The 25,030-nt window shown below is 36.1% G+C and overlaps 2 pseudogenes; one reads left to right on the top strand and one right to left on the bottom strand.

Annotated features, from left to right (window-relative positions):
• Vmn2r116l-ps14 (vomeronasal 2, receptor 116 like, pseudogene 14) overlaps window positions 1-8,706 on the bottom strand; it is a 35,399-nt pseudogene extending 26,693 nt beyond the window's left edge.
• A 45-nt stretch (window positions 8,707-8,751) lies between these two features.
• Gapdh-ps50 (Glyceraldehyde-3-phosphate dehydrogenase, pseudogene 50) lies at window positions 8,752-13,031 on the top strand (annotated as a pseudogene).
• The last annotated feature ends 11,999 nt before the right edge of the window (window positions 13,032-25,030 follow it).

Here is a 25,030-nt window from a genome sequence, read left to right as displayed (position 1 = left end):
GAGGGCAGTAGTGGGGGGTGGATGTAAAGGGGAACACCTATATAGAAGGAGAGTGGGAGGGGCGAAGGGGCTGTTGGCCAAGAAACTGGGAAAGGGAATGACATTTGAAACGTAAATAAGAAATACCCAATTTAATAAAGATGGAAAAGTAAATATATATATATATATACATATATAATTTTAATATGTATACATTAACAAAAGAGCACTGACTGCTATTTTAAGGATGCTGAGTGTTTCCAACAACCACATGGTGGCTCACACCCATCTGTATTGGTATTCAATGCCCTCTTTTCTTGTGTCTGAAGAGAGCAACAGTGTATTCACATACATAAAATAGGTAAGTAAATATTTCTTTAAAAAAAACAAAACAAAACAAAGAAAAAAAACAAAAAGAGAAGTGCATGTTGATGAGAGTCAGATATAGATGTCTCCTGAGAGACACAACCAGAGTGTCTCTAATACAGAGGCAAATGCTTGCAACAAAACACTGAACTGAGAACAGCACCCCTTTTGGAGGAATTGAAGAAAGGACTAAAAGAACTGAAGGTGCTTGAAACACCATAAGAAGAACAATGCCAACCAATCAGAACTCCCATGAACTGAACCACTACCCAAAGATTATACATGGACTGACCCATGACTCCAGCTGCATATGTTAGCAGAGGATGGCATTACCGAGCTCAAAAGGAAAGAGAAGCCCTTGTCAAGTTTGGAAGCCTGGTGTAAGGGAATGTCGAGAGGAGGAAGGGGATTTGTGGGGAGGGGAACACACTTATAGAAAAAAGGAAGGGAGTGGGTATAGGGTGCTAATGGACAAGAAACTGAGAAAGGGACTAACATTTAAAATGTAAATAAAAATATGTAATAAAAAAGATATTACGAGACATGTCTGAGAAGCCAGAGGAGACTATTCTCTGTCCACATTTCTGACTCTAGAGGAAAACGACTAGCACCATCTGGGTTCCCTGTGCACAGGTTACCGAGCGAAGGTGGGGCAGCCCTTCTGGTTGCTGCGCTCACAGAGAGCTGAAACCTGGCTCTGACAAGTGACTCCAGACTCCAAGAATAAAGTGACCTGCCTGGTGGACTCAGGATACACTCCCACAGGAACACTAAAGATCAGGAAACAGGAACAACTACACGCCTGAAAGCAGAACACTCTGTTCCCATAACTGGCTGAAAGAGAACAGGAAAACAGGTCTATAGCACTCCTGACACACAAGCCTATAGGACGATCTAACCACTGTCAGAAATAGCAAAACATGGTTAACACCAGAGACAACTTGATGGCAAGAGCAAGCACAGGAACCCAGTAACAGAAACCAAAACTACATGGCATCACTATAACCCAAATCTGCCATCAAAGCAAACACTGAATATCCAAACACACCAAAAAAGCAAGATCTAGATTTTAAATCTCATTTAATCATGATGATGGAGGATTTCAAGAAAGAAATATAGAACTCCCTTAGAGAAATGCAGGAAAACACTAATAAACAAGCAGAACTGTATAGAGAGGAAATGCAAAAATCCCTGAAAGAATAACAAGAAATCACAATCAAACAGGTGAAGGAATTAAAAATGTAAATAAAAGCAGTAAAAAACCACAAAGAGAGACAACCCTGGATATAGAAAACCAAAGGAAGAGACAAGGAGCCATAGATACAAGCATCACCAACAAAATGCAAGAGATAGAACAGAGAATCTCAGGGGCAGAAGGTTCCAAGGAAATCATTGACACAACTGTCAAAGATAATGGAAAAATGGAAAAAGCTACAGGCTCAAAACATACAGGAAATCCAGGACACAATAAGAAGATCAAACCAAAGGATAATAGGTAGAAAAGAGAGAGGAGACTCCCAACTCAAAGGACCAGTAAATATATTCAACAAAATCATAGATGAAAACTTCCCTAACCGAAAGTGATGCCCATAAACATACAAGAAATCTACAGAACTCCAAATAGATTGGAGCAGAAAAGAAACTCCTCCCATCACATAATAGTCAAAACACCAAGTGCATAAAACAAAGAAAGAATATTAAAAGCAGTAAGGGAAAATAGTCAAGTAACATATAAAGGCGGACCGAACAGAATTACACCAGACTTCAAAAAAGAGGCTATGAAAGCCAGAAGTTCCTGGACAGATGTCATACAGATCCTAAGAGAACAAATGTGCCGGCACAAGTTACTGTATCCAACAAAACTCTCAATTAACAAAGATGGAGAAACCAAGATATTCCATGACAAAACCAACTTTACACAATATATTTCTACAAATCCAGCCCTACAATCTATAATAAAGGGTAAAGCCCAACACAAAGAGGCAAGCTACACCCTAGAAAAAGCAAGAAACTAATTGTTTTGCAACAAAACAGAGAGATGACCAGAACAAACAGAATCTCACATCCAAATAAGAATATAACAGGAAGCAAAAGCCACTATTCCTTAACAATTCTCAAAATCAATGGACTCAATTTCCCAATAAAAAACCACAGATTCATAAATTGGATATGCAATGAAGACCCAACATTTTGCTGCCTACAGACAACACACCTCAGAGAAAGACAGACACAACCTCAAAGTAAAAGGCTGGAAAACAATTTTCCAAGGAAATGGTCTAAAGAGGAAGCTGGAGTAGTCATTCTAATATCGAATAAAATCAATTTTCAACCCAAAGCCATCAAAAAAGTTAAGGAAGGGCATGTCATATTCATCAAGGAAAAATCCACCAAAATGAACTCTATCCTGAAAATCTATGCTCCAAATAAAAGTGCAACTACATACATGAAAGAAACCTTACTAAAGTTCAAAGCACACATTGCACCTCACAAAATAATAGTGGGAGATTTCAACAGCCCACTCTCATCAATGGACAGATCATGGAAGCAGAAATTAAACAGAGACATAGACAGACTAAGAAAAGTAATGAACCAAATGGATTTAACAGATATTTATAGAACATTCTATCCTAAAACAAAAGGAAATAACTTCTTCTCACCACCTCATAGGACTTTCTCCAAAAATTGACCATGTAGTCGATCATAAAACAGGCCTCAACAGATATAGAAAGATACAAATAATCCCACGCATCCTATCAGACCACCACGGGCTATAGCTGGTCTTCAGTAACAATAAGGAAAAATGCCCACATATACATGGAAGTTGAATAATGCTCTACTCAATGATAACCTGGTCAAGAAAGAAAAAAGAAAGAAATTAAAGACTTCTTAGAATTTAATGAAAAGGAAGGTGCAACATACCCAAACTTATGGGACACAATGAAAGCTGTGTTCAGAGGAAAACTCACAGCTCTGAATGCCTAAAAAAAGAAACAGGAGAGATCATATATCAGGAGCTTGACAGCACACCTGAAACCTCTAGAACAAAATGAAGTAAACACATGCAGGAGGAGTAGAAGGCAGGAAATAATTAAACTCAGAACTGAAACCAACCAAGTAGAAACAAAAAGTATTATACAAAGAACGAACAGAACCAAGGCTGGTTCTTTGAGAAAATCAACAAGATAGATAAACACTTAGCCAGACTAACCAGAAGAAACAAAGAGTGTGTCCAAATTTAAAAAAAATAAGAAATGAAAGCAGAGACATAACACAGAGCCATAGGAAATTCAAAAAATCATCAGGTCCTACTACAAAAGCCTATATTAAACAAAACTTGAAAATCTGGAGGAAACACATACTTTCCTAGACAGATACCAGGGACCGAAGTTAAATCAGGGACAAATAAACCTTTTGAACAACCCCATATCTCCTAAAGAAATAGGAGTAGTCATGAAATTCTCCCAGTGAAAAGAACTCATGTGTGGATGGATTCAGTGCAGAATTCTATCATACCTTCATAGAAGACCCATAACAATACTGTCCAAACTACTCCACAAAATTCAAACAGAGAGAGCGCTAATGAATTCCTTCTATGAAGCCACAATTACTCATAGACCTAAACCACACAAAGGCCCAAGAAAGAGAACTTCAAACCAGTTTCTTTTATGAATATTGACGCAAAAATATTCAATAAAATTCTTGCAAACTGAATCCAAGAACACATGAATACAATGATCCATTATGAGCAAGTAGGCTTCATCCCAGGTATGTAGGCATGGTTTAATATATGGAAATCCTTCAAAGTAATCCACTATATAAACACTGAAAGATAAAAACCACATGATCTTTTCATTAGATGCTGAGAAGCATTTGACAAATTTCTACACCCCTTCACGATAAAAGTCCTGGAAAGAACTGGAATTTAAGGCCCATATCTAAACATATTTAAAGACATATACAGCAAACCAGTAGCTAATATTAAACTAAATGGAGAGAAACTTGAACCAATCCCAATAAAATCAGGGACTAGACAAGACTGCCCACTCTCTCCCTACTTATTCAATACAGTTCTTGAAATACTAGCCAGAGCAAACAGACAACAAAAGGAGATCAAAGGGATACAGACTGGAAAGGAAGAAGTCAAAATATCACTATTCGCAGACAATATGATTGTATACTTAAGTGACCCCAATAGTTCCACCAAAGAACTACTAAACCTGAAAAACACCTTTCGTAAAGTGGCTGGGCATAAAATTAACTCAAATAAATCAGTAGCCTTTCTCTACACAAAATACAAACTTGGCGAGAACGAAATTAGGGAAATGACACAATTCAGAATACTCCCAAATGATGTAAAATAACTTGGTGTGACTCTAACCAAGCAAGTGAAAGATCTGTATGATAAGAACTTCAAGCCTCTGAAGAACGAAGATCTTCTATGCTCATGGATTGGCAGGATTAATATAGTAAAAATGGCCATTTTACCAAAAGCAATCCACAGATTCAAAGCAATCCCCGTCAAAATATCAATCCAACTCTTCAGAGAGTTAGACAGAACAATTTGCAAATTCATTTGAAATAACACAGAACCCAAGATAGCTAAAACTATCCTCAACAATAAAAGGACTTCTGGGGGAATCACTATCCCTGAACTCAAGTAGTATTAAAGAGCAATAGTGATAAAAACTGCAAGGTATTGGTACAGAGACAGACAGATAGACTGATGGAATAGAGCTACCAGTCTAAGAATGGTTTGTTATCATGCCGTTCAAAAAAAAAATACTTCAGATGATATGATCCAATTACAGGGAAATTTTGTAAAATGTAATTCTGTTCCAACACAGTTTAATCACTCATAAGTAAACTTACAATATCACCATGATGGTAAATGATAGTTTTACTATTTGAAATTTTAAGAATGATAATCTGAATTTTGATCAATATAAAGATAACTTATATCTGGAGACAGAAATAATATTCCCTATGTTTTGGAACAACATGAATCAAGCTCTGCCGATAGAGATTTGTATAAATAAAGAAACACTCTGACTGGTAATCAGTCAAGGCTGCAAGTTTCTCTCTGCCATCATGCCAGACTCAATTCGTCATGGTTTCCTAACTTCTTCCTTTCTGGAAACTGTCAATATCTGGAACTCACTCCTGGTAGAAAATCTGTCATGTGTCTGATGAGTAAGTACTGTAGACCTACATAGGATGATATAAGTATAAATCCAATCTCATCCATTAATTTTCTTAATATCTTTAAAAAATCTCCCAAAGAGAAATGACATTAAAAATGCCTGGCCTATGATAACTCACATGAGGAAATAAGATGTTCAAGTGAATGAAAAAATCTACAGATGGCCACAATTTCGGTCCCATAAGCATAAATGAACACACAGTCTCTTCATTACAGACATAATTAGGAAAAGGCATATAAAATATTTGATTACGTAAGCGGAGTGGGATATTTCCATCACAATGGCCCAATGTATGTTTTATAATCAAAGACATGTTTGGTAAAAGATGAGGATTCCTGTTTATTTCATCCATTGTAAAGACTAATGCCAATGCATATCTGTTGTATTTGGTTGTTTTTCTGTAAAAAGAGCACAGTTTTATTATGAACAGATGAATATACATGATCAATTGTACTCAACAGAAGCACTATTCTGTACTGTAAGCTTTTGCATCTGATCTCTAAACATGGAAACAGCTGTCTTTTGTTCTGAGATTGGGTTGATATGATAACCTAGAAAATAGCAAACACTTTAAAAGTTCATGTCACTTTGTCTCCTATAAAAAAGATATGTTATTGACCTCTTTTACAGAGAGGATTTCCATCTCTGTTTTTGAATGCTTGGTCAGAAAGTAAATAGAAAGTCACAGATATAAACAAAACAATAATTTTGACCATGTCTTGATTTTGAAATTAATAATCAATATAAACATGTGTGCTATGAGAATCATTGAGTTCATGATATTTTCTTGTGAAGTTAATTGAATTGGTTAAGGAAGTGAAAACATGATTTATTTTTCAATGCATAATAATCTTTCTGCAACAACTTTGGTTCCTGTACTTACAATCACTTACAATGAGTCGCCAATATTCTTAAAATGTCCCATCATATCTACCTGCCTCTTGATAATTTTTCTTTCAATTATCTGTGGAAAGAAAACCTTTTCTAAATATATTAATTCAAATATCAAACATGCATTTGGTAAATCATACATATTTATGCATATATTTGTGTGTATTGAGCAAGGATTATTTAAGTCATAAGAGGAAATATTTCCCAGTATTTGATAAAATACTTTGCTGCAGATTATCCTCGCTTCAAATGTGCAGGTATACACTTGTGCTAGGTACTTAGTGCAGAAATTATGAGCTTACCCCACCACCCAAGTATTACTCACCTACTTACTATTTACAAAGGAATGTGGTATATTCACTATGGGTATTTCTCATCTTTATAACTTAATTTCTAGGAAACATCTTTCATGACATTTCCAATTAAAATAAAATAATGCTGGCATCCTACTGAAAACTAGGAAAATAAATAAATTGCAGTGATATTTGTATTTGCCAGTATTATATGTTTAAAATATAGAAGAAATTTTGATGTACTATGTTCATTTTCTTTGTAATAAATGTGGGCCACAAGACAGTGGGGATGAAATAATACCATATTGTGTTTATGTTTATGTAAAGACTAATATTTCAAGGCTCATCCTTGTTATTTAATAAAATCTAAACAATAAATACTAAGCATTACCTATATATCTAATGATTCAATTTATGTAAAAACAATGAGTTTCTAACCAAAAAATTGTGTCCATTTGTGCTTTCAATCTATACACTATAAAACTGGCGATTTTAGGATATTCTCTATTACCACACACAAAATGTTCAATTAAAAACTTACTTATATACGAAAGTAATTGGAGAATAAACCTTGTGCATTGCTCGAAATACTTCCTTAAGTGAAACGTTAGGAAACATCTGTTACTTAAGCTGTCTGTGTAACCTAGGAGTATGAAGGACTGTGTTTTAAAACAACTATCAACAACTCACTAAAATAAGTATTGTTACCTCATTTATCATGTGCACCTATATTTTCTAAATTACTGCAAAACGTCTCATAAGATATCAATATCATAACGGGTTCAGAGATTAACAAACTTAGACATGAAAAGAGTAGCCACGTTTCTAAAACAATGACAAACATCTAATAGAAAATTGCTGTATCTCAGTATGCAAATGTGGTCCAACTGTCCCGCACCAGAACTGTAACCTATGCCTGTGACAAGGGACTAAAGGAGGCAACACTGTTATTGATAGCCTCACTATTCTAAGAATGTAAACATGCCATTTATTTCCATATTTTTCAAATATATTTTATTCTAAAGAGAGAGTGCCAAACTGAACTTTATAAAAGACAAAAGCCAGTGATTGTACATGAACAGTGTGAAGCACACAGTCACAGGTCTTTTGGATTTTATCTTTTAAAACATGTGGATGTCTTGCCTGCTAATGACCTAAATATTCCTTGTTCATTACATACAAACATATACATCCAGACAGTCATACAAAATATAAATTTCAGAGCATAAAAGTCTTTCCTTTTCATACTTGTGGAAACACTTGAAGGCAAGAAGTGACCATGTGCAATGAATTTGAGAGGGTGTTTGCAAGTATGTAACATTTTTTGATAAATATAAGAACCATGGATATTAATAGAACTAGCATAGGCTATAGGAGCAACACATTGATGAAAGAATTGTCAGCAGAGTTTATGAAAGTTATTTGTAAGTGCTTAGGATAAAACTCAATAAAATATTATGAGATCAAATTCAAAAGTCACCATTGTCTAGTTTGCAACATAAATATTTATTAGGAGGGGTTTATGTGAAAGATCAATGTAGATATTCCTTTCTTCTTCAGCTTCAAGGCTTTAAGTCTTTGACCTAAAAGAAAAACAAAACCTTCACTGGATTAATTAAAGGGAGAAAATAGGATACAATCTGTAAATAATTAAGCTTGTTTAATGGGATTCAGATTTAGCAATATGACAGAAGACTCAAGGATTTGCCTAATCTTCAACCTCAGAGCACTCAATAAATATGGAAGATGTCATTTACATGAATAGTACAAATGCACTTACAGGACATTCAGAGTCTTGTTGAAATAATATTTCTCCATAGGCAACTGAACTGCCTCAAGGATGAAGTAACAACTTGTGTCCAAATCTATATCCTTGACTTCATTCAAATTTATTTTCCAAAAGCACCTGGATCAATGGAATTTGCCATGAGAAGTGGAATGTTGAGGAGAAAGAATACTATCATTAAAATGAACATATTTTTTCCAGCCTTAAACCTGGGCAGTGTGGCTTGTGATGTGCCATGCATATCAGCACATCAAATTTCTACCATATTTTATTACTCTGGGTAAAGAAGTAGTTGCATATACATGATTCTTTTTTTTCCAAATTGCTTCTGAGCCCTGGAGGAATCTTAAACACTTTCTCTCCTGGGGCTCTGCAACTGGTGTCCACTGCTCATGAAATCATAAACACTGATTGATAAATACTTTGGAGGGTAATTAATTCTCAGTATCCATGATATCACTCGTGTTTGTTAATGCCTGGAAGGAAGCCTTTTGTTCTCATTTGGTCTTAGAAGACTTTAAAAAGTTTATTATATTGACACAAATAGAAATGATGTCAGTGGATTGTATCAGATATTCACAGTGAGAAATGCAGAAATGGTACAATCAGAACTACTAGAGACACAAAGGACATAGTATCAGAGCGAGGCACGCTCATGATTATAGTCACTGAGTTCCACAAAACATGTACAGTATTGACAAACTCACACTGGTGGCATGAACAGAATATATGAACAATGTCTCTGCTTCCATTTTCTTTAGACTCAATAAACAGACCAAGCCATTAATATATTTATTATAGCTCTATCAAAAATCATACACTTTTCACTGATGCACAGTTAATTTACATGATAAAGATTGAATATTAAAGGTTCAAGAGGATGAACAAAGAATTCATTCTCTGTGCTTTCTTTCTTTTTATTTTCCTTGTCTAGGTCATTACAATTATTTATATTTCAAATTTTATATCAGTATCCAATTTCTCCTCTACCAATTTTCTATTCCCTCTGCCTTCCCTTCCTCTATCAGGGTACTTACCTATTTACCCTGTCCAATCATGACTCACCTCCTTAGCATTCCCCTCCTCTTTTATCATGGAGCCTCCATAGGATCAAGGGATAGCCCCTCTACTGATGCTAGATAAAGCACTCCTCTACTAAAATACCATCTGGAACCATGGGACTACCATTTGTCCATTTTGAATGGTGGTTTAGTCCCTGCAACTCTACCTTTTATACATTGAATACTAGTGAAAAATCAGTGTAATCTTAATATTTGAATTCAAAATCATGATCTCCCTCCATGATTTCATGTTTTGTTTTTCAATTTAATAACGTGTGCTGGCCAATCTATTCTATATTACCTTTGCTTTTATACATTGTTTTTGCCCATTTTACATTGCAGTAGTGACTGTGAGGAAGGGTTCTTTCATAATATCTTCTTAGTACCTTCGAAACAGCTAGTGACTATGAAGCAAGACTGTCTTCTAATGTGTAAACTTTTCTCATAAAATCTTTCTACCCATCTATTCTTACTTGAAATCTAATATCAACAATGGCAATCATGAGTTTACTAAAAATTGTACACTCATTAACCTTTTTCAGTCGGTTTGGATTGAAAGAAACCAGAGCACATGTAGTCAACTCACTGGTTTGTGTGATGATAAGTCCTGTTTTGTGTTTTAATGACACAAGAAATACAGTGTTTTGCACTGGATATTGCTGTACACTTAAAAGTCAATGTTTTTTGTACATATGGATTCTGCTTCTGTTATAACCTGTCCAAGGGTACTGAGACTTGTATCTAGAGGAATGTGAATGGAGAAGTATTCATAAGAATACAGAGGAAAATTTCAAGAGTGAGGGTAGGGGCCAAATACTCTTCTCAAAAATTTTGATTCAGAATTATTATTTTTTAAAGGAAATACAGATAAAATGAGTGAAGTAGAGACTGAAGAAAATGTCATCTAAAGTCTTCTCATTGTGGGAAATTATCTCATATGCACCAATCAAAACCAGACAGTATTGCTGATTCCAAGAAGTCCTTGCAGAGAGGAGCCTACTATAGCTGTCCTCTGAATGGCTCTGCTACAGCTTGACCAATGCAGATTGGAATTCTTGTAGGAATTCATCAACCTGACTATGCAGACTCTAGTGGAGGAGGTAGAGGAAGTGCCAAAAGAACTTAAAGGGTTGGGAACTCCATAGGAAGAACAACAGTATCAACCAACCAGACACCATAGTGTTCACATGGACTAAACCACCAACCAAAAAAATACACATAGGGCCAATGTATCCAACTGCATATATAATAGAGTATTGTTTAATCTGTCATCAGTGGGAGGGTAGTTCCTTTGACCTGTGAAGCTGCATAAAGGACTGCTAGTGCAGAGAGGCAGGAATGAGTAAGTGGTTGTGGAAGCACCCTCATACAGTCAGGGATCAGTTTGCATGGCCTAGAAGTTTGGTAAGGAGTATCTGGGAAGGGAGATAACCTTTGAAAAGTAAGTAAATAGAATAATCAAAAAGAAAAAAGAAAAAAAGAGTTCAAATGGGTTTTGCTGTAGTCCAGGTTTACTCTTCCTGTTTTTGTGTTTGATATCGAAAACTATACTCAAAATAAAAGAACTTCTGGGGTAATCAACATCCTTGACCTCATGCAGTATTACAGAACGATAGCGATAAAAATTGTACAACATTGATACAGAGATAGGAAGATAGATCAGTGGGATAGAATTGAAGACCCCGAAATGAATCCACACACCAGTGGTCACTTGATCTTTGACAAAGGAAACAATAAAAATATTATTATTGAAAATATCATGATTTATATTGGTTTTCATTATGTCATACTGACAAAAACGTAGCATATATTTTGCTAGTATGTGCACTTCCATCAAAAATAGCAGTTGCTCATGTTGATTCTGAATCATTCCTCAGTTCAGTCAACCTCTTTCTCCATTCATGACACTGTGTGCATGCTTAATTTTCCATCCAAGAATGATATTTTCATTGACATTTTCTTACAACCAGCTTCACATGACACACTCATCTCAAAATCCTTCATGCCTATTCATTTTTCAAAAAAATATTTTAAAACTTTCTCTGTGCACAGTTGTCAAAACGTGCATGTGCACGTTTGCATGTGTACACACACATATTCAGATCCAGAAAACTCTGAATTTACTCAGTCAGAATTAAGTTTAAAATAATATCCTGTTATATCCTTAATTCTTTTTAACCAGGTGACATAATTCTTGAAGGTTTAAGAAAAATTTTGTATTTGTATGTAAACCCTTCTTGTCTGTCATCTAAATTGTGATATGACTACAAGAACAGTGGACACAGAAATCTTAAAGCTTAACTTCATCAATTTATTTCAATCATTTCTGTATTAAATAAATTATATTTTCTTAAACATGGGTTTGTGAGTTTTTGTCTAAAAAGTTATATTTAAGAATCGATATCCATTGAAATGCACTGTTAAAATTCTAACAATGGAGCTTAGAGCCCTTAGACAGGGACATCTTCTTGTGCAATGGCATCCTAGCCCTGTAGACAAGATGACAAAGTTGCAGTGAACAGATTTGACCATATTGGGTTCCTGGTTACCAGGTCTGCTTTTTTTGCATCAGCCAAAATGATGATTGTTGACATCAACAGCCCCTTTATTGACCTCTACTTCATGATCTGCATGTTCCAGTATGACTAAACCCATAGTAAATATAATGGTGCAGACAAGGCTGAGAATGGGAAGCTTGTCATCAACAGGAAGCCCGACACCATCTTCAAGGTGTGAGATTCTGATATCAACAAATAGGGTGATGCTGGTGCTAAGTATGTCATGGAGTCTACTGGCACCTTTACCACCATGGAGAAGGCCTGGGTCCACATGAAGGGTGGGGTCAAAACATAATCTCTCCACCTTTTCAGCTGAGGCCACCATGTTTGTAATGGCTGTGAACCATGGCAATTATGACAACTCACTTAAGATGGTCAGCAATCTATCCTGGACCACAAACTGAGTAGCCCCTCTGGCCAACATCATTCATGCCAACTTTGGCATGGTGGAAGTGCTCAGGACCACAGTCCATACTATCACTGCCACTCAGAAGACAATGGATGGCCCCTTTGGAAAGCTGTTGTGTGATGGCCATGGGGTAACCCAGAATATCATCACTGGTACTGCCATGGCTGTGGGCAAGGTCACCAGGATGAACTTTTATATTCATACCCCAATAAATCCCTTCTGGATCTGAAATGCCATCTAGTGAAACCTGCTAAGTATGATGATATCAAGAAGGTGGTAAAACAAACATCTGAGAGACCACTAAAGGGCATTATGGGCTTCTCTGAGGTTAAGTTTTCTGCTGTGGCTTCAACAGCAACTCTCACTCTGTTGTGACTGGCATTGCACTTGAAGACAACTTAGTAAAGCTCATTACCTGGTATGACAATGAATATGGCTACATCAGCAAGTGGTTGACCTCATGGATTACATGCCCTCCAAGGAGTAAGAAACACTGAACCACCCACCCCACCCTAGCCAAAATGAAGAGAGCAAGAGAGTGGCCCAGAGGTGCTGAGGAGCCGCTGTCACAAGTTTGTCCCCAAAATGGTGCATCTCCCTCAAAATTTCCATCCCATGCCCGCCTATTAACAAGGGAGTCAACAGAGCCTTTTCTACTCTCTTGTATATCATCAATAAAATTTTCTGCACCTACAAAAATGTGGTATATATCACAATAATAAATATCCATTTTTTGAACGTAAAACAACTGTCTTATAAGATAGGTTTTCTCTATTTACTCATTTGTTGAAATCATCAATACTCATGCAATCTTGCATATTATGAACAGTCACAAAACAAAACAAAAAATTGACAGGAAATTATTTATTTGGTATGCTCACTCATGTTTGCTTTCAGAAAAATTCACCAGAGCTGTGGAGAAACTACAACATATTGCTCCATGTACTGCCGTACATACTGCAATCTTTTGTGAGTTTTTGCACAAAAAATGTCTTGTTCAATAAATTGTTTGGTCCCTGTATACCAAATCTTTCCCAAAGTCAGGTTAGATTCACATCCTATCACAATTATCATTTTATTTCTCATCCTAAATGCACAAGTCATACTCATGTAATTCTCCACATTTGAAAATTTGATGTAAAATTAAGTGCCATTTTAAAGTATGTCAATATTATTATTGTTGGCTATGTATGTGTTGTAAACTAAAATCATCATGTTTGGGTAATTCACAGATATCTATAAAGGCTGCTATCATTTTATTATGAAGTATTGTTGGATATTATCAAGTGCTTTCCTTCATCTAATTATCTTCTGCTGCATACAAATAATATACCTAAACTTAAATGAAATACATTATCTCAGAATAAAAAGTAGGAAAAATTTGCACAAATGGACATAAGGAGAAATCTTCTGGAGCCATTCCAGTAGGTAATAAAATAGACTTCAATCCAAAATCATAAGAGATAAAAGATACTACATATTTATCCGATTGCTTCAAATTTAATTTTGTTTGCCACAAACAGGAGACCCACTTTTGAAAAAGAAATTCAGATAAAGCTTTAATCACCCATTGACAATCATTAAGATCTCACAATGTGACTTCAACTTTCCCACAGATCTAGAGTGATGAAAATGCACAGTGTTGGTATAGGATTAGACAAGTTGATGAGTGGATTAAAATTAAAGCCCCAGAAATAATACTGCACAGTTATAGATAATTGCCTTTTACAAAGCAAACAAAATAATTCCAGGAAGAAAGCAATGTATCTTCAACAACTGATGGTGGACTAACTGGATGGGGGCATGTGGAAGAATGGAAATAGACCCATATTTATCACCCTGCAGAAACCTCAAGTTCATGCGGATCAACTTCCTTAATTTTATATTTGAAATACCTCAGCCTAATGCCGCTAGAAAAATGACAAAATCATGTCATGGTGTGTCTGCTGGTAGAGATAAATTATTTCTTGGAAACACTTGTTCACAAAATTAAGCCAGAAAAAATGCTTTAACTGAGCAGTGAGCATCTGTGTGGGATAGGTTAGAAGTGTGATAGTGACACTTCAATCTAGTAATGTTAGGTGCTGACCAATTGCTTGGAAGCGATCAGACAAAACTTATTCTAGAGACTGTATTCTAGAGACTGTATTCTAGAGACTGTCTAGGGACAAGTATGAGGTTACAACTAGACTCTGCACTCCTTCACTCTAGCTTTCCAAATATTTATAGCAATTGTATAGATGCCTTAAAAATGCAGTTGGGGGATTGAATTTACTCTCAGTGGATGAATGTTCGCTATATTATCAGAAAGAACTGAATTGTGACCACCTAACGCTATATGACATGCCGTCAGTACACAATCCAAGAAATGTCAGTACTGGAACACACTCTTATAAACTATGCTGACGTTGTGCACATAATCTGAATCCTTGTCTTCTTAGTTTTCAGGTTAATAATGCATACTACCACTTCAGGCTAGAAACTCCTTTTTTTTTTTTTGGTTCTTTTTTTCGGAGCTGGGGATTGAACCCAGAGCCTTGCGCTTCCTAGGCAAGCGCTCTACCACTGAGCTAAATCCCCAACCCCGAAACTCCTTTTTGCAACACTAGATATAGTTGTTTAATAAAATTCTCTCTTGGTATTCATTTTTCCTTCATGGAAAATAACTTTGTCCTATATAGTATTTTTAAATCATGTCCTAGTATACATGTATGCATTAAATTTTGTTGCTTATTTACTTGTTTGATTTTAGATTCCAAGTGGCTGAACAAAATGATTTAGCAATATTTTCTGCTTTGTTGAGGAAAAGAAAGCTTTGTTGGAAATCTAGGCCACTTTCCAGAAGTAGAGAATTCTTGGATATAAAAAGGGAATCTGTAATTGACATTTTACTAAATTGACATGAATCCTAACAACACTGTAAATATTTATCCTTATATTCACAAAACAGTACAGCTCTAACACCTAAGAGAAATATTGATTTATACAAATGGGAATCATTACCAAGGATCAAACAGAAACATATTCAGAGAGTAAGAGATCTTCTGGTGCTTATCCCTATCTGGTTCATCTACAACACAATTGCAAATAAGGTTAAGGGATCAAAGTGGAAGATAATATTCCAAGTGAAAAGGTTGTAAGAGTGAGTGGTACAGGAAGTTTGCTGTGACAATATTCTCCTACGCATGGCTTCCTAAACAAAAATGGAAAAAGGGTGATAGTGATAGACATACTAACAGAGATGTGTTATATTTAATGAGGACAAAACCATATGCAGAAAACTATAGACAACCAAGGAATAGAAAATTGGGGAAATAATCTACCCAAGGGCAGAGATTTCTATTAAGTAATCTAACACCAAGAGTTCAGCCCTAAAATATTGTATGTACAAGTTATGTTGTATGATACAGTTTTTATTTATATATAATTCATAAATGGACGTTATAAATATGAGAGTTTGGTAGGAGTATATATGGGAAAAAGGGAAGAGTTCAATGAAAAAGGGAAATGATGTATTTATATTCAATTTTTTTCTCCAACTTTATTAAATTGGGTGTTTCTTATTTACATTTCAATTGTCAGTAACTTTTCCGGTTTCCAGGTAAACATACACATAGCCCCTCCTCCTCCCCTTCTATATGGGTGTTACCCTACCCGTCCTCCCCTCATTACCTCCATCCCCCCAAAAATCACGTTTACTGAGGGTTAAGCCTTGGCAGGACCAAGGGCTTCCCCTTCCACTGGTGCCCTTACTAGGCTATTCATAGCTACCTATGCAGATGGAGCCCAGGGTCAGTCCATGTATAGTCTTTGGGTAGTGACTTAGTCCCTGGAAGCTCTGGATGGTTGACATTGTTGTTCATATGGGGTCTCAAGCCCCTTCAAGCTCTTTCAGACCTTTCTCGGATTACTTCAATAGGGGTCCCGTTCTCAGTTCAGTGGTTTGTTGCTGCCATTCGCCGATGGATTTGCCACATTCTGGCTGTATCTCTCAGGAGATATTTACATCCAGTTCCTGTCAGACTGAACTTCGTTGCTTCATCCATCTTATCTGGTTTGGTGCCTGTATATGTATGGACCACATGTGGGGCAGGCTCTGAATGGGCGTTCCCTCAGTCTTTGTTCTAAACTTTGCCTCCCTATTCCTTCCCAAGTCTATTCTTTTCCCCCTTTAAAAAAGAGAGTGAAGCATTTGCATTTTGGTAAGCCTTCTTGAGATTCATGTGTTCTGTGCACCTAGAGTAATTCAAGCATTTGTGCTAATATCCATTTATCAATGTGTGCATACCATGTGTGTTTTTCTGTGGTTGGGTTACCTCAGTCAGGATGATATTTTCCAGTTCCATCCATTTGCCTATGAATTTCATGAAGTCAGTGTTTTTGATAGTAGAGTAGTATTCCATTGTATAGATGTATGACACTTTCTGTATCCATTCGTCTGTTGAAGTGCATCTGGGTTCTTTCCAGCCTCTGTCTATTATAAATAAGGTTGCTATGAACATAGTGGAACATGTGTCTTTGTTGTATGTTGGAGCATCTTTTGAGTATATGCCAACAAGTGGTATAGCTGGGTCCTCAGGTAATTCAATGTCCATTTTCTGAGGAACCTCCAGACTGACTTCCAGAATGGTTGTATCAGTCTGCAATCTCACCAACAATGGAGGAGTGTTCCTCTTTCTCCACATTCTCGATACCATCTGCTGTCGCTGGAATTTTTGATCTTAGCCAATCTGTCTGGTGTGAGGTGGAATCTCAGTGTTGTTTTGATTTGCATTTACCTTATGACTAAAGATGCTCAACATTTCTTTAGGTGCTTCTCAGCCATTCAGCATTCCTTAGGTGTGAATTTTGTTTAGTTCTGAACCACACTTTTTAATAGGGTTATTTTTCTACCTGCAGTCTAACATCATGAGTTCTTTGTATATTTTGAATATGGGCCCTCTATAAGTTGTAGGATTTGTAAGGATCTTTTCTCAATCTGTTGGTTGCTGTTTTGTCCTAACAACAGTGTCCTTTAACTTACAGAAGCTTTGCCGTTTAATGAGATCCCATTGGTTGATTCTTGATCTTAGAGCATAAGCCATTGGAAATTTTCTCCAATGGCCATTTGTTCAAGATTCTTCCCCACTTTTCCTCTATTTGTTTGAGTGTATATGGTTCGATGTGGATGTCCTGGATCAACGTGGACTTTAGCTTTGTACAGGGTAATAAGAATGTATCGCTATGCACTCTTCTACATGCTGATCTCCAGTTGAACCAGCACCATTTGCTGAAAATACTATTTTTTCCATTGGATTGTTTTGGCAACTGTGTCAAAAATTAAGTGCCAATAGGTGGATCATTTTTGTATCTTCAATTCTATTCCACTGGTCTATCTGCCTGTCTCTCTACCAATACCATACAGTTTTTATAACTATTGCTCTGCTCTGTAATACTGTTTGAGTTCAGGGATAGTGATTCCCCCGGAAGTCCTTTTATTTTTGATTATTATTTTAACTATTCTGGGTTTAATGTTATTCCAGTGAATTTCCAAATTGTTTTGTCTCATTCTCTGAAGAATTGGATTGGAATTTTGATGGGCATTCCATTGAATCTGTAGATCGCTTTTGGTAAAATGACCATTTTTACTCTATTAATCCTGCCAATCCATGAGCATGAGGTATCTTTCCAGCTTCTGAGATCTTCAATTTCTTTTATCAGAGGCCTGACGTTCTTATCATACATATCTTTCACTTGCTTGGTTAAAGTCACATCGAGGTATTTTATATTATTTGGGAATATTATGAAGGATGATGTTTCCTTAATTTCTTTCTGGGCTTGTATGTTTTTTGTGTAGAGGAAGGCTCCTGATTTATTTGAGTTAATTTCATACCCAGTCACTTTGCTGACGGTGTGTATCAGGTTTAGAAGTTCTCTGGTGGAAGATTTGGGATCACTTAAAGATACCATCATATCATCTGCAAGTACTGATATTTGGACTTCTTCCTTTCCAATCTGTATCCCTTTGATCTCCTTTTTTTTTGGATTACTCTGGCTAGGATTTTGAGAACTGTTATGAAAAAGTAGGGAGAGAGTAGGCAGCCTTGTCTAGTCCCTGATTTAAGTGGGATTGCTTCAAGTTTCTCTCCACTTAGTATAATATTAGCTACTGGTTTGCTGTATTTGACTTTTACTATGTTAAGGTACCTAATATCTGTATAGGAAATAGTTCATTTCCTCTAGGTTTTCAAGTTTTGTTGAATATAGGCTTTGGAGTAGGATCAAAGATTTTTTTGAATTTCCTTTGTTATGTCTACCTTTCCATTTGTGATATTGTTGTATTGGACACATTCTCTGTGTCCTCTGTTTAGTCTGGCTTAGGGTTTATCTATCTTTTTGATTTTCTGCAAGAACCAGCTTTTGGTTCTGTTGATTCTTTGTATATAACTTTTTGTTTCTGCTTGGATGATTTCAGCTCTGAGTTTGATTATTTCCTCCCTTCTACTCCTCCTGGGTGTGTTTGCTTCTTTTTGTTCTAGAGTTTTGAGGTGTGCTGTCACGCTGCTGATATATGCTCTCTCCTGTTCTTTCTTCAGACACTCAGAGCTATGAGTTTTCCGTTTAGCACATTTTCATTATGTCCCATAAGTTTGGGTATGTTGTACCTTCATTTTCACTAAATTCTAATAAGTCTTTACTTTCTGTTTTTGTTTCTTCCTTGATCATTGAGTAGATCATTGTCCAACTTCCATGTATATCTGGGTGACCTTTCCTTATTGTTATTAAAGTCCACCTTTAGCCCATGCTTGTCTGATAGGAACATGGTATTACTTCTATCTTTTCTATCAGTTGAGGCTTGTTTTATGACCAATTATATGGTCAATTATAGAAAAAGTACCATGAGGTGGTGAGAAGAAGGTATATCCTTTTGTTTTAGGATAGAATGTTCTATGAATATCTGTTAAATCCATTTGGTTCATGATGTCTCTTAGTCTGCCTACTTCTCTGTTTAATTTCTGTTTCCATGATCTGTCCATTAATGAGATTGGGGTGTTGAAATCTCCTACTATTATTGTGTGAGATGCAATGTGTGCTTTGAGCTTTAGTAAGGATTCTTTTATTTATGTAGGTGCCCTTGTATTTGGGACATAGATATTTAGGATTGAAAGTTCATCTTGGTGGATTTTTCCTTTGAATAATATGAGGTGTCCTTCCTTATCCTTTTTGATGACTTTTGGTTGAAAATTGATTTTATTCGATAATAGAATGGTTACTCCTGCTTGCTTCTTCAGACCATTTGCTTGGAAATTGTTTTCCTCCCTTTTACTCTGAGGTAGTGTCTGTCTTTCTCTCTGAGGTTTGTTTCCTGTATGCAGCAAAATGTTGGATCTTCATTGCATATCCAATTTGCTAATCTGTGTCTTTTTATTGGGGAATTGAATCCATTCATGTTGAGAGATATTAAGGAATAATGATTGTTGTTTCCTGTTATATTAGAATTTGGATGTGAGGTTATGTTTGTGTGCTTGTCTTCTCTTTGTTTTGTTGCAAAAAGATTAGTTTCTTGCTTTTTCTAGGGAGTCGCTAGTCTCCTTGTTTTGGGGCATTGACATTTATTATCTTTTTTAGGGCTGGATTTGTAGAAAGATATTGTGTAAATTTGGTTTTGTTATGGAGTATCTTGGCTTCTCCATGTATGTTAATCCAGTTTTTCTGGATACAGTAACCTGGGCTGGCATTTGTGTTCTCTTATGCTCTATATGACATCTGTACAGGATCTTTTGGCTTTCCTAGGAACTGGTAAGAATTCAGGTGTAAATCTCATAGGTCTGCCTTTACATGTTACTTGACCTTTTTTCCTTACTGCTTTTAATATTTTTTTTGTGCATTTGGTTTTTTGACTATAATGTGATGGGAGGAGTTTCTTTTCTAGTCCAATCTATTTGGAGTTCTGTAGTCTTCTTGTATGTTTATGGGCATCTCTTTCCTTAGGTTAGGGAAGTTTTCTTCTATGATTTTGTTGAAGATATTTACTGGTCCTTTGAGCAGTTATTCTTCACTCTCCTCTATTCCTATTATCCTCAGGTTTGATATTCTCATTGTGTCCTGGATTTCCTATATGTTTGGGGCCAGTTTCTTTTTCTGTTTAACATTATCTTTGACAGTTGTTTCAATGATTTCAATGGAATCTTCGGCTCCTGAGATTCTCTCTTCCATCTCTTGTATTCTGTTTGTGATGCTCGTATCTACAGCTCCTTGTCTCTTTCTTTGGTTTTCTACTCCCAGGGTTGTTTCCATGTGTCCTTTCTTTATTGCTTCTATTTACACTTTTAATTCCTTCACATGTTTGATTGTGTTTTCCTGTAATTCTTTCAGGGCTTTTTGTGCCTCTCTATAGGCTTCAACTTGTTTATTTGTGCTTTCCTTCATTTCTCTAAGGGAGCTCTTTATATCTTTCTTGAAGTCCTCCATCATCATGATCAAATGTGATTTAAAATCTAGATCTTGCTTTTCTGGTGTGTTTGGATATTCACTATTTGATTTGGTGGGAGAATTGGGCTCCAATGATGCCATGTAGTCTTGGTTTCTGTTGCTTGGGTTCCTGGGCTTGCCTCTCACCATCAGGTTGTCTCTGGTGTTATCTTATTCTGCTATTTCTGACAGTGGCTAGACTGCCCTATAGGCCTTTGTGTCAGGAGTGCTATAGATCTCTTTTACCTGTTTTATTTTAGCCTGTTATGGGAACAGAGTGTTCTGCTTTCAGTCGTGTAGTCTTTCTTGTCTACTGGTCTTCAGCTGTTCCTGTGAGCATGTGTCCTGAGTCCACCAGGCAGGACAATTGGAGCAGAAATGTTGTTCTTACCTCTGTTCTCAGGCCTGAGTTCGCTCCTTCATGCTGGGTTTCAGCTCTCCGTGAGAGCAGCAGCCAGAAGGGCCTGCCCCACTTTCTCTAGGGTCTCTGTGCACAGGGCATTTTCCTCTCTGGTCTTGGTTCTTAAGTTGCTCCTTGTGTGTGCATTTCAGCTCTCTGTGAGGTCAGCAACCAGAAGGGCCTGCCCTGCTTTTTCTTGAGTCACTGTGCACAGAGATCCCAGATGGCGCTAGGCATTCTCCTGTAGAGTCAGAAATGTCTATATTTAAATTTTTAAGTAAAAATATTTCTTAATATTCAAAAAGTTCCAAAGGGACAATATTTCAGAGAATATCTTCATGTCTTGATTATATAAACTATTTATTAATGTATACTAAATATTCTAATGATTTCCAATACTCCATGTAACAGCAAATTTTTGCTTTAACTCTTAATTCTTTATAAATGTGTGTTGATATTATGTGCTATATTCCTTTGGTGAGTATGCTAAAATGGGTCAAGTTAGATATTTTAAAGTTAAGAAATAAATTGAGGACAACCTAAAATGATGCTTATGACCTGTAATGTTTAGCAGTATTGGTATTCATAAGGTAAGTGCACGTTACTGAAGATACCCAATGTTTGAGTGAAAGAATATGATGAAAGCTAGGTGGGAGCTTCAACTATACTGGATATTTGTATAGTCCTAGTAGCAATCATAAATATTTCCCAATTGTGGCCCCTGAGATATATAATAACATTATGCCTATTGAAACAATGTTATGACCATCATAGGAGTAAATAATGGCTGCATATTTGAATTGAAGGGTCACTTCAAAAGAGAGTACCTATGCCTGGCACCATTATCAGAAAGGATAGTATGTCAATACAGAGTTACATAAAATATGGAGAAGAATCAGCCTAACGGAGTATTGACAATATTTATGTAGCACCTTCTTTTAATATTTCGGATAACTCTATGCCCCAATTAAGGGGATTTTATTTTCAAAATTTATGGTAATTAACTTATGGGTCCACGATCATTCAAAATGGTGAAAGTAATGGTAGTTTGTGTGACCAGCTGAAATTAAATATCTTTATCATCCAGTCTTAGTCAGTGTTTCTATTCCTTCACAAACATCATGGCCAAGTAGCAAATTGGAAAGGAAAGCTCGTTCAGCTTACTTCCACATTGCTGTTTATCACCAAAGGAATTCAGGACGTTAACACAAGCACAACAAAAAGCAGGAGATGATGCAGAGGCCATGGATGCATGTTACTTACAGACTTGCTTCCACTAACTTGCTCAGCTTGCTCTCTTATAGAATCCAAGAGTACCAGCCCATGGATAGCACCACCCACTGTGGGCCCTCCCACTTTGATCAATAGTTGAGAAAATGCCTTACAGCTGGACCCCGTGAAGGCATTTCCAACACTGAGGCTCATTTTTCTGTGACAATTCCAACTTGTGTCAAGTTGACAAACAAAACTAGCCAGAACACCTTTCATTTCAAGAAGAAGGAATCATCCTGAAAAGCAATTCAAAGGGTACATAAAATCAGAGCTAATATATGACTCCAAGTAAGGTTTTGTTCAAACAGAATAGAGTATGTCCCATAATAATTTGTTTTACCAATACTTATAAAACCTTTCCAAAATCAATCTAGAAAAAACTGAGTGTACTGGAGGATATCAGGACATTCCTCAACTATCTGAACATCTACTGGACAAAATGGCCAATTTATGTCTCCACTCGTGTCATATTTCATTTCAGTTCACTAAGCAGCACAAGTGTTTCTTCTTCTTCTTCTTCTTCTTCTTCTTCTTCTTCTTCTTCTTCTTCTTCTTCTTCTTCTTCTTCTTCTTCTTTGTCTTCTTCTTCTCCTCCTCCTCCTCCTCCTCCTCCTCCTCCTCCTTCTTCTTCTTCTTCTTCTTCTTCTTCTTGTTCTCCCCCTCCTCTTCCTCCTCCTCCTTATTCTTCATAAATATGATGTTTGGAGGAAATATTGTTAGGGAATAAGAAAGATTGGAATATTGATAATTATTCTAAATAAAATTCGTATCCAAATATAAAATATTCTAAGAAATATTTAAGTATTAAGTGTTTTTTTAAGTGATTTTTGTTGGAAATAGCCATTAAAACTTGGTACCAGCGAGACACTGAGGCTTCTTTCATTTTCTTACAAATCTGCCTCAAAGATTTTAGCATCTTCAGAGGACACCTGTTCAGCATTAAGAGATAAAAAAGCAAATAATGCCTTCTCAAAACCTCTTGTGTTTCTGTACATATTCACAAAAACTTTCTATGTACTTTCATTATTTATCAACTGGAAAACATTCATAAGTAATCTGGAACCTCAAAACTAACTGTCATTTGGCATTGTGGATGAGATTACAGCTGTATAGTGAAAAACAAATTTGTCATATCTCTGTGTGCTACAAAGAGAGTAACACCCAGATATTTATGCTTACTAAAAATTGCCAGAACATAAAGATGAATTGGGTCCAAAACTCCTAAAAAGTTTCCATAACTTACAATTTTGGTATTCTATAAAAAAAAAGTTTATCTGAATGAGCATTCCAGTTTGTGTGTGCTGTGCAGTCTGTAAGTCTGTATAATTTCTCAGTTGTAAAGCTAGATTATATGTAACAGAGAAAATGTCCTGACATGAAAGATGTAATGCAAAGGAGTGAATGACCTGTTGGTAGAACATCATAATCTCTTACTAAGTTTTAACGTTAAGCCCACAGATAAATGTAGCAAGCCAGCATCCTTCGTCAGAGAAGCTACTCTTCATCAGAAATGGGGAACACCACAGAAACCTCATAACAGTATACAGTGTAGAGATTAAAAAATTTTGCTGAGCCAAACTCCAATCTACATCCAAATTTCTTCATCAATTGTCAGGGAGTATTGCAGAAGTCAAACACAAAAGATTGAAAGTCAGAATAACAGAAAATCTCCCATGAGGATTGCTCTCCCAAAATGACTGAATAAAGAATATCTGATCAACGGAAATATTAATGGGTATGCTAATGTTTAGTTGAAAACTTTTTCTGGGGTCACATTTCTGGACAAAGAACTACAAGCTATTTGATAAATGGAGAGATAGGGACAGTTAGCTCGATCTGCCAAATGGATTGTATAAAAGCAAGTAGTCAGTATGGTAAAATACATTGACAAAAATCACAAAAAGAGACTCAACAGAGTAAATATATATTCTTGTCCATATAAATACAAATTTATTTGCAATTTTGGATCTGTGTTATAGTTCAAAGATTTGAACATTTATTGTCATGGCAGAAAGAATGATGTTGATATATATATATATATATATATATATATATATATATATATATGTGTGTGTGTGTGTGTGTGTGTGTGTGTGTGTGTGTGTGTGTGTGTGTGTATTCATGAATAAATTCCTAGACCAAAAACTTTTCTTCTTCCCCAACTAGCTCAAAATTTTATCATCCATTTATTGCCATTTAAGTCACGACATATTGATGTTAACCTGTGCCTTAGTGTCATGCTATGCTCATCATCTGTGTTTGGGTTAATTACTTGCACTTGACTATCTCACAGAATCTTCACCCTCTGCCATATATCCAAAGTTCTATTCTTGCTTCAACACATTGATCCTAGGCCTTTTTTA

This window comes from Rattus norvegicus, chromosome 1 (assembly GCF_036323735.1).
Source record: "Rattus norvegicus strain BN/NHsdMcwi chromosome 1, GRCr8, whole genome shotgun sequence".
NCBI lineage: Eukaryota > Metazoa > Chordata > Mammalia > Rodentia > Muridae > Rattus > Rattus norvegicus.
Note: the sequence above shows the minus strand (reverse complement) of the source record. Positions and strands in the feature narration are given on the sequence as shown.